Genomic DNA, 9,159 nt, shown 5'->3' on the forward strand with positions numbered 1-9,159 from the left:
TTGCAGCATAGTGTTACCATAGAGAAAAGGACATAAAATAAGGTTGACAACTCTGAATGTTGTCTGGTTCTCTCTAGACATTGGTGTTTTAGAAGATTTCCCACCAAAATTGAACAGAATCAATGTAGCATGATTGATAGGCCCTATGAAGAATTCAAGATCCTGCCAAGTTTCAGATTCCATCAAGGGTTTTTTCCACAATCAAATTTTGAATAAGTCCCACAGTATATTTCTTTTAGGATAGAGAAATGTCAGAGATCTGGGACTCTAGAAAGAGTGCAGAAAAGAGCAACGAAGATCAGTAGGAAGATAAAATATATAAAGGATGGCTTCAGGAATTGGCCATGTCTATTTTAATGAGGAGAAGGACTAGAGGGTGACATGATAGCAGTCTTGCAATATTCTAAGGGGCTGTCACACAAAGAAGAGGGGGTCAACCTGTTCTCCAAACCACCTGAACACAGGACAAGAAGCAATGGATAGAAACTAATCAAGGAAAGAGCCAACCTAAAACGAAAGAAAAACTTCCTAAAAGTAAGAACAATTAATCTTGCCTTCAGACGTTGTAGGTGCTCCATCAATGGGGACTTTTAAGAAGAGATTGGGCAGCCACTTGTCTAAAATGGTATAGGGTTTCCTGCCTGAACCGTGAAGCAAGCTTAGTGAAGAGAAGGACCAGCGGAGACATGATATCAGTGTTCCAATATTGGAGGGGCTGCCACAGAGAGGAGGGGGTCAAGTTATTTTCCAAAGCACCTGAAGGCCAGAAAAGGAATAATGGATAGAAACTGACCTAGGAGAGATTCAACCTAGAAATAAGGAGGAATATTCTGACAGTGAGAACAATCAACCAATGACCTTCAGAATTTGTGGGAGCTTCATCACTGGAAGCTTTCAAGAAGAGACTGGACTGCCATCTGTCAGAAATGCTATAGGGTCTCCCACTTGAGCAGGGGGTTGGACTAGATGACCAACCCTTCCAACTCTGCTATTCTGTTGTCTTCGCAGAAGAGTTATGATAGAGAGTTGAACAAGTTGGTAAATCATATTACCTGGGGGTCCCGTCCCCCCCGTCAATGCCCTTGAAACATTCAACCTGCTTCTTCTCAATTTTCCCCACAAACAGAACTGAAAATTGCAACATCCTGTACAAAGCAGCAGAAAAACCACTCAATCTTTCAAGCAGTTGAGAAAGCTCTTCAGATACCTTGCAAGCACTGATTCACTGATTCCACAGCTTGGAGACACTGCTTGGAGAATCTACTTTGGGGAGGGAGGGATGATTGAAGCGTCCTTGAATCAAATGCCCCCATTCAAGGATTTGCAAAGCTCTATTTACCAGTTATCTAACTGCACATTAAGCTCAGCTCACCACTAGGTAGAGAAATAGACCTTGAAGATGACACTGTGACCTGATCGACTTACAGGCAGGATGGTATTAGAAATGCTTCAGGGACCCGCTTGGTCTTTGAGGCCACAGTGATAGCCTCCAGAAACCAGGGACTGAGCCTAAGATTTTTCCACCACCTTATAATCCTTCTTCATGATCCCAACTCTTAAAGTAAATTGGTTAAAACATTACAGCACAGGAATTTAAAATGAATCGGTTCCGCATTCGATCAGATGAACAGAACTTCTTTGTTCCTGGATTGATAGACAAATACAGCCGAACTTGGATTTGCACAGAAAATTCTGTACGCTCTTCTTTTGTGCAATTCTGAAAAAGTTACACGAACTCCAGTGTCTTCTGCTGCAGAATTCCCAGTGAAGTCTTAAATGACCAGCTGCAGTTTTAAATCAAGGTGTTCCACAAAGCGATAACAAATACAGACAAATGACACTGTCACTGGATGCAGAGCCACGGAAGCTGAAGATAATTCTGAGATAGGCCCAGAGGGATCGAGAATCAGATACGGAAAGCATTTACTAATCAAAAGGCAGCTTTTCAATTGACTTAGGAAGAGCGAGGACTGGTTGAAATGAATCAACGCTGTAGAGCAGAAGGAAAAGGTCATCTTCTATAAGGGAGTAGTGGAGTCTGTTCATTTGCCTATTCCCCCCCCCCCCCAAAGACCCACCAGAGAAGGACAAAGCAAAACTGGATTCACTCACTTGGCAATTTCAGATGTTCTGAGAGGACCTGAATAGAGATCGTGCACTACAGGGCTTAACTGCCCTTTTAAAGAACACGAGTTAAGTAACATCAGCTCCAGTTTCTCAATCATATGACCTTCCTGGAAATCTACAAGGAATTCATCCAAGTTGTATCTGCCACTCATGGATGGAAGATACAAAGAAGAAGAAGAAAAAGGTTCCCTATTTCTTGCCACCTGAGAAGAAGACGGAATTACTATTTCAGAGAACAAAGACAAGCGCTCAAAAATGCATAGCATTTTGACTATGCTGAATGATTTTATCACTTGATCAAATGGCTTGCTTGGAATCTGAGCCAAGGCTCTCATTCTCTTCCGTGTATTGATGGTCCCGCTGAACTTAAAGTAAGAACAGAGCAGTTTTAGGAACTTGCTACCAGATTTCAGTTTCTCACTAGTATCTCATTTACTAATTGAGACACTACCTGGGGGGACCACAGCTCCAGTCATAATCCTACCCAAGCATTAAGATCCAAACACAGGGGTGGGCTGCCTGGAGGTTTGCAGGGGTTCGGGAGAACCTCTAGCTAAGATTCTGTGCAGTTTGGAGAATCCACAAATCTCACTCCTGGCTGGCCCCACCCACCCCTCCCCTCCCAGGACTTCCCACGCAGCCCTTTATGGATGCGGGTAAGTGTAGGGTGCACGTGGCGTGGATGCTCGGAGAGGGTGAAAAACAGTCCTACCAGAAATTTGGAAAGGCCAGAAATGGGCCCATTTCCAGCATCCAGGGGGCCTCTGGAGCTGGGGAGGCCATTTTTGCCCTCCCGGAGGCTCAAAAACAACCTCTGGAGCCTGGGGAGGGCAAAAATGCCCCCCCTGGCCATGGTGCAGGAGGCCAACTAGGTCACACCCACCATGGCCATGCCCACCCAGCAACCATAGTGAGCCCTTGCTAAAACTTTTGAAGCCCATCCTTGGCGAAGGAAAGGTTCTCCAAAAGAAGAATCTCATCTTGTATCATTTCAAAGATGGATCTCTTCTGGATTGCTTTCAGACTATGGAATGTATTCGCCCATAGCATTTCATTCACGCGCAGTAGTCGTTCAAACTGATGCAAAAATAAAAGATTCCAGTTAAAGATCCTTGAGATAAAGTTGATATCAAATGAATCTAAGATACTTGAGGGGATTGACTTATTCTGCATTTCGGACATTGCACTGCATTTCAGACATTAAAACCTTAGAGAGGGTCCAGAGGTATTTTACAAGAAGAGTACTCAACTCCTCTGCTCACAATAAAATTCCGTATACCACCAGGCTTGGAATTTTAGCCCTGGCTAACCTTGAACTACGCTGTCTACATTCTGACCTGAACGAAATAATCTGCCATAATGTCCTACCTGTTAATGGCTACTTTTACTTCAAATGCAATGACACAAGGGCCATCAGTAGATACAAACTAAATATAATACGTTCTAATCTTACTGCAGGAAAAACTATTTCAGCTATAGAGTAATAAATGTGTGAAACACCCTACCTGATTCTGTTGATAGTTCCTCTAACCAACATACCTTTTACCTTAAGGTGTCTACCGTGGACCTTACGTGTTTCTTAAGAGGTCCCCATCCCTGCCCTAAGTGTCCCCATTTATATGTACTCTTTTTGTGTTTATGGCTATGTTTTACTTATTTATATCCATTTATTTGTGCCATTTTTTCATGTGTTTTCTTACTTGTTTCCTTCTACTTGTTGACAAATAAAAAATAAATAAAATAAATAAATTCTCCAAAGGATCAGAGGGCAGGGCAAAAGTAATGGGTGGAAGCGTGTTAAACTCAACCTAGAAATATGAAGAACTTTCCTGACCGTGAGAACAATTAATCAATGGAATAGTTTGCCTTCTGGGGTTGTGGGTGTGCCATTGCTGGAGATTGTCAAACCATTTGACTGGGATGGTATAACAAGAGTATACAGTCACCTGCCTTGAGCAGAAGAGCTCTACTAAAATACCTCTAAGGTCTCATCCAGCCCTGTGATTCCATATTCTATCTAGGTGTAACATGTACATGGTTTTAACCTTCATCCCTCCCATCTTGTGGGCAGGAAAGCATGACCAAGTCATCTGGTTCACATGTGCTTCTTCACACGATACCACAGATATTCTGTCTTTCTGGATCAACAAATTATTACGGATCATATGCAAGTTGCCCAAGGTCAATCATATGTACAGGGTATTATTACCAGGTTATAATCTTAGACTATTATCCAGAAACAACTTATGTTGAATCCAAAGGGGTTCATGTCTAAATAAATCAAGATCACGTGAATCGATAATACCACTTTATAATCCCTTGGTAAGGACACACTTGGAATACTGCATCCACTTTTGGTCCCCACGATGTAAAAAAGATGTTGAGATTCTAGAAAGAGTGCAGGGAAGAGCAACAAAGATGATTACGGGACTGGAGGCTAAAACATGAACAACAGTTGCAGGAACTGGGTATGTCTAGTTTAATGAAAAGAAGAACTTGGGAGACATGATAGCAGTGTTCCAATATCTCAGGGGTTGCCACCAAGAAGAGGGAGTCAAACAATTCTCCAAAGCACCTGAGGGCAGGACAAGAAGCAATGGGTGGAAACTAAGCAAGGGGAGAAGCAACCTAGAACTAAGGAGAAATGAGGACCCAGATTGTTGGGGGCAATATGCTGACTCTCTGTAAACCGCTTAGAGAGACCTGAAGGCCTATGAAGCGGTATATAAGTCTACTGCTATTGCTATTGCTATTTCCTAACAGTTAGAATAATTAATCAGTGGAACAACTTGCCTCCAGAAGTTCCCAACACTGGAACTTTTAAGAAGATGTTGGACAGCCATTCATCTGAAGTGGTGTAGGGTTTCCTGCCTAAGCAGGGGGTTGGACTAGAAAACCTCCAAGGTCCCTTCCAACTCTGTTATTCTATTCTATTCTAAATGCAAACACAACTGCACTCTCTGTCGTCCTTAAGAAGAACCCCTGATTTTAGGCAGGAGAGCATTTTGGAAATTAAATACGAGACTCCAACTGTGCTGTCATGGAGCCTCCCTTCATTATTTCACAAGATGTTCTTCCCACATCCACCACAAAAGAATTTTGTAAGTTTCTGGTTTGATTGCAATGGCTCCTTGGAGAAATGGGGCTCACTTGAGTAAGCAATTTTGCTCTAAAAATTGTGTAATTTGGTGTTCTTTCTGGAGGGTGTAAGGAACGTCAAGTACCCTTCCCCCATAGTGTCACACAGGTTGGCAAAGCCAGAGCCGCAAGTGCTGTAACAATGGTGCCCACAGATGTCTGCCCAACATGTGGCAGAACATTTCGTGCTCTTATAGGCCTTACCAGCCACCTGCAGACACATTGTGGACAACCTGATAGATGTCAAGGTCCTCTTCAAACACAATGGATGAACATCATCATCAGTGTCACACAATTATTTTCTTTGACAATAGCATTCCAACAGATATTCAAAAGCTGAGTCATTCACAGAAGTCTGTGAGAATTTTGACTTCAAGGGCACTGAACAGATCTAGAAATTGGCTGTTACCATTTTGCCCATTAGACTTAGAATTAGAAAAATAAGAATGAATGGAAAAGAACATTTGCATTAATTGCACAACAATTAACAGTTTCCACTGGGAAAATGTGAGCATCCAAAACCAGGCCAAGACCCAAAAATGCCAGAGAATTCCTGGAAGCCTGTCACTCAAACAAATCAGCCATCAGCAGGCACATAGAAATGAACTACATTTACATATCATTAAAAAGAGAGAACCAAAAGCTAAAAAGGAAACATTAAAAAAACACAAAATATCTCTTCACCAGCAATCAACACCAGATAAGCAGAGATTAATACCAGGATTAATACTAGACCAGCAGTCAAGCAATAAAAATAAAAATTAAGTATCTTGCCCCTTTCAAGATGGCTGCTGCACAGTTTTTTCCCCTCTTACCTACGATCTGTTGATGTCACTGCTAAAGCTGGTTCAATCACAGGGCTGCCTGGTTTTGAAGGGGAGCACTTAGCCATCACCCAAGATGACTTTTGGGCAATCCCAATGGGCAAGTGGGAATCTTGAAGATTCCAATTACTTCTAAAGCAGTGGTTCCCAACCTTTTTTTGGCCATTCCTCACCTAAGCATTCCTAAATTCCTGTCCCCCCCCCCCCTTGTTACATATAATTCTTACTTTACTCAGAAAGTGAACTCTAAGGCAGAGGAAGCCAAAAAGGCCATTAACATGGTTTAAATAAGGTCCAAATTGCTCCCCTATGGGGCGTGGACCCCATGTTAGGAACCACTGATCTAGAAGCAATCCAAAAGTTATTGGGCATATCCAACGTCCGGTCAATCAGTTTCATTTTCTAAGCGCTCCAGAATTTTAACTTTCCTATTTTGACTTCATTGTTTCATTTTGCTTATTGTTTTAAAAGTTGATTAACAGTTGGGTGCTGATTTATTTCAATCCCTTGCTGGACTCTAATTGCTTTTTCTCGCTTTTTCTATCGATATACTGTATGATATACTGTATGTTCTTCTGCTGAAATTGGAAGATGTTCTTTCACAATGTATGGCTCAACATTAACTTTTCAGTTATCTGCAATTTCAACAAAAGTGTAGTTTTCTGGTAGATATCGGGTCATGTTTGGGGAAATTTCTTGCAAAACCAGAACTTTATTTTTTTTAACCTTCCAGGTCAAATCTATTGATTTATTTATATAATGGCAGTTTTTTTTAAATTACTTCAAATAGTGTCCCCAAAATAACCTCAAAGTAGTTAAATCAAGGGTGTCCAATCTTGACAATTTACAGACCCCAGAATGCTGGCTAGGGAATTTTGGGAGTTGATGTCCACAAGTCTTAAAAGTTGCCAAGTTTGGACACGCCTGAATTAAATGAATCCCTGGAGTGTTGTTCCAAAACTTACATATTAACAAAACACGGAGCCTTCCACACTTAGGAAATATTGAATTGATAAAATCTTGTGGGTGAATCGTCTTTTCATCATGGAAAAGCAAGAAATATTGACACAATTATACAAGAATGAAAAATAAGCTTTCTGGAATAAAAATGGGAAGAAAACAGAACAGTGTGCTGATATTTGTAGCAGTCAATCAATCTAGAATGCAGCTGAGTTTGTACTGCGTAAAAACATCTGCGAGATCTTTTGGTTTTAACATTAACATTTTGGGTGAACCTGGTCACTGTGTAGATTCGCATCTTTTAATCAGCACCCTTTTAGATCTCTCTATGTGCGTGTTTATATGTGTGTCTGTCTCTACTGTACCCAAACAGCCACGGATGTTTCAGGCAATCATTATTGCTGGTTCACTCTTGGACACTTTGCAAGCATGCACAGTGCAATAAAAATTGTTCTGCGCATGTGCAGAAGAACCAGTTCGGGGGCGTGGCCGGCCTGGGTCGCTACCGGTTCCAGCAACCGAGGCCACCAAACCACTACTAGTTCGGCCGAACTGGTCCGAACCGGTAGGAACCTCCCACTGACTCTAGCCATATTCACATAAAAATGTATGCGCGGAGGGGTGGGGCATGGGGGGGTCACACACACATTGCATTATGGGTGTGGGGACACATGCATGCGCTTTCGGCATGCAACAACAAAAAGGTTAGCCATCACTGTCCTATATCATTGCAGACAAATGGCTGTCCAACATCTTCTTAAAAGCCTCAAGTGATGTAGCACCCACAACTTCTGGATATAAACCATTTTACTGTTGAATTCTGCTTACTGCCAGGAAATTTCTTCTTAGTTCTAGGCTGTTTCTCTCTTTAAGGCGCTCCCATCCATGTCCTGCCATTGGGTTCTTTGTAGAATAAGTCAATCCCCTCTTCTCTATGACTGGACCTCAAGTATTGGAAGACAGTTATTACATTTCCCCCCACCACCCCAATCCCTCTCTTTGGTAGGCTAGTCATATCTAGCCCTGTTCTTTGTATGATTTAGACTCAAGACCCTTTATCAGCTTTATTGAATAATAGTGGTAATCTTCCAGGGGAACAATTAATACTCTGCAATTAGACTCAATCAACAGTCACATTACTATTAGGCCTATCATAATCCAGGAAATAAGTTTATTTTTTTTAAAAAAAAAAATCACATAAGCCCATAAAGTTGTCAGGGTTCCAAGTAACACCCCCAACGAAATAAAACTCCTAGACTTGAGTTTCCTCAAAGTTCCATTTTCTTAGAACTGTCATATTGGCACATCTGGGAAGACCCAAATCTGAAAGTTTCCAGGTTTTCCCCACCCCCCAAAAAATTCATGCCCCTGCCCAGCACCCGCATGTCCATCACATGGTCCAATCAAAACACTGTCCCAAACGGAGATGCCCAGTGGTGGAATTCACATTTTCTTTACTACTGGTTCTGTGGGAGTGTCTTGGTGGGCATGGCATGGCTTGGTGGGTGTGGTAGGGGAAGGATACTGCAAAATCCCCATTTCCTCCTGATCAGCTGAGACTCGGGAGGCAGAAAATAGATGTGGGCGGGGTCAGTCAGAGGTGGTATTTACCAGTTCTCTGAACTACTCAAAATTTCCACTACCAGTTCTCCAGAACTGGTCAGAACCTGCTGCATACCACCTCTGGAGATGTCTCCCAGTTCCTTCCTTATAAGTGCAGGGCAAGTTGCCCTTGAGTCTCTGAGAAAGGAATGTTATTTTGGATTATATATCACCCATGCTCCATATATCCCCCCTCCCAGTTTCCCACAGTAGTAAACATGGCAGGTCTGAAGGCCTAATGCAAAAGATGGCTTCCAGGCCTGACAAAAGTATTCTTTGTTCTTATTGTGTCTTATCATTTTAATTGGGCACAATCTTTTGGTGTGATATTATAATTTACACATCTTTGTTTTGGCAAACTGAAGAAGTTTAAAGGCACCAGTGTGAAACTTAAGGCGCTAATAGATAAAGGAACCCACAAGTCAACCTGAGCAAAACTACAGGGACATTGTTTCAAAGGACAAGTGTTCTGTCTTCCTTGATCCAGTTGTGAAACTAAGGCAATTTT

The sequence above is a fragment of the Thamnophis sirtalis genome, unplaced genomic scaffold (genome assembly GCF_051295495.1).
Source record: "Thamnophis sirtalis isolate CommonGarterSnake01/CBP01778 unplaced genomic scaffold, rThaSir2_p1.2 scaffold_15, whole genome shotgun sequence".
Taxonomy (NCBI): domain Eukaryota; kingdom Metazoa; phylum Chordata; class Lepidosauria; order Squamata; family Natricidae; genus Thamnophis; species Thamnophis sirtalis.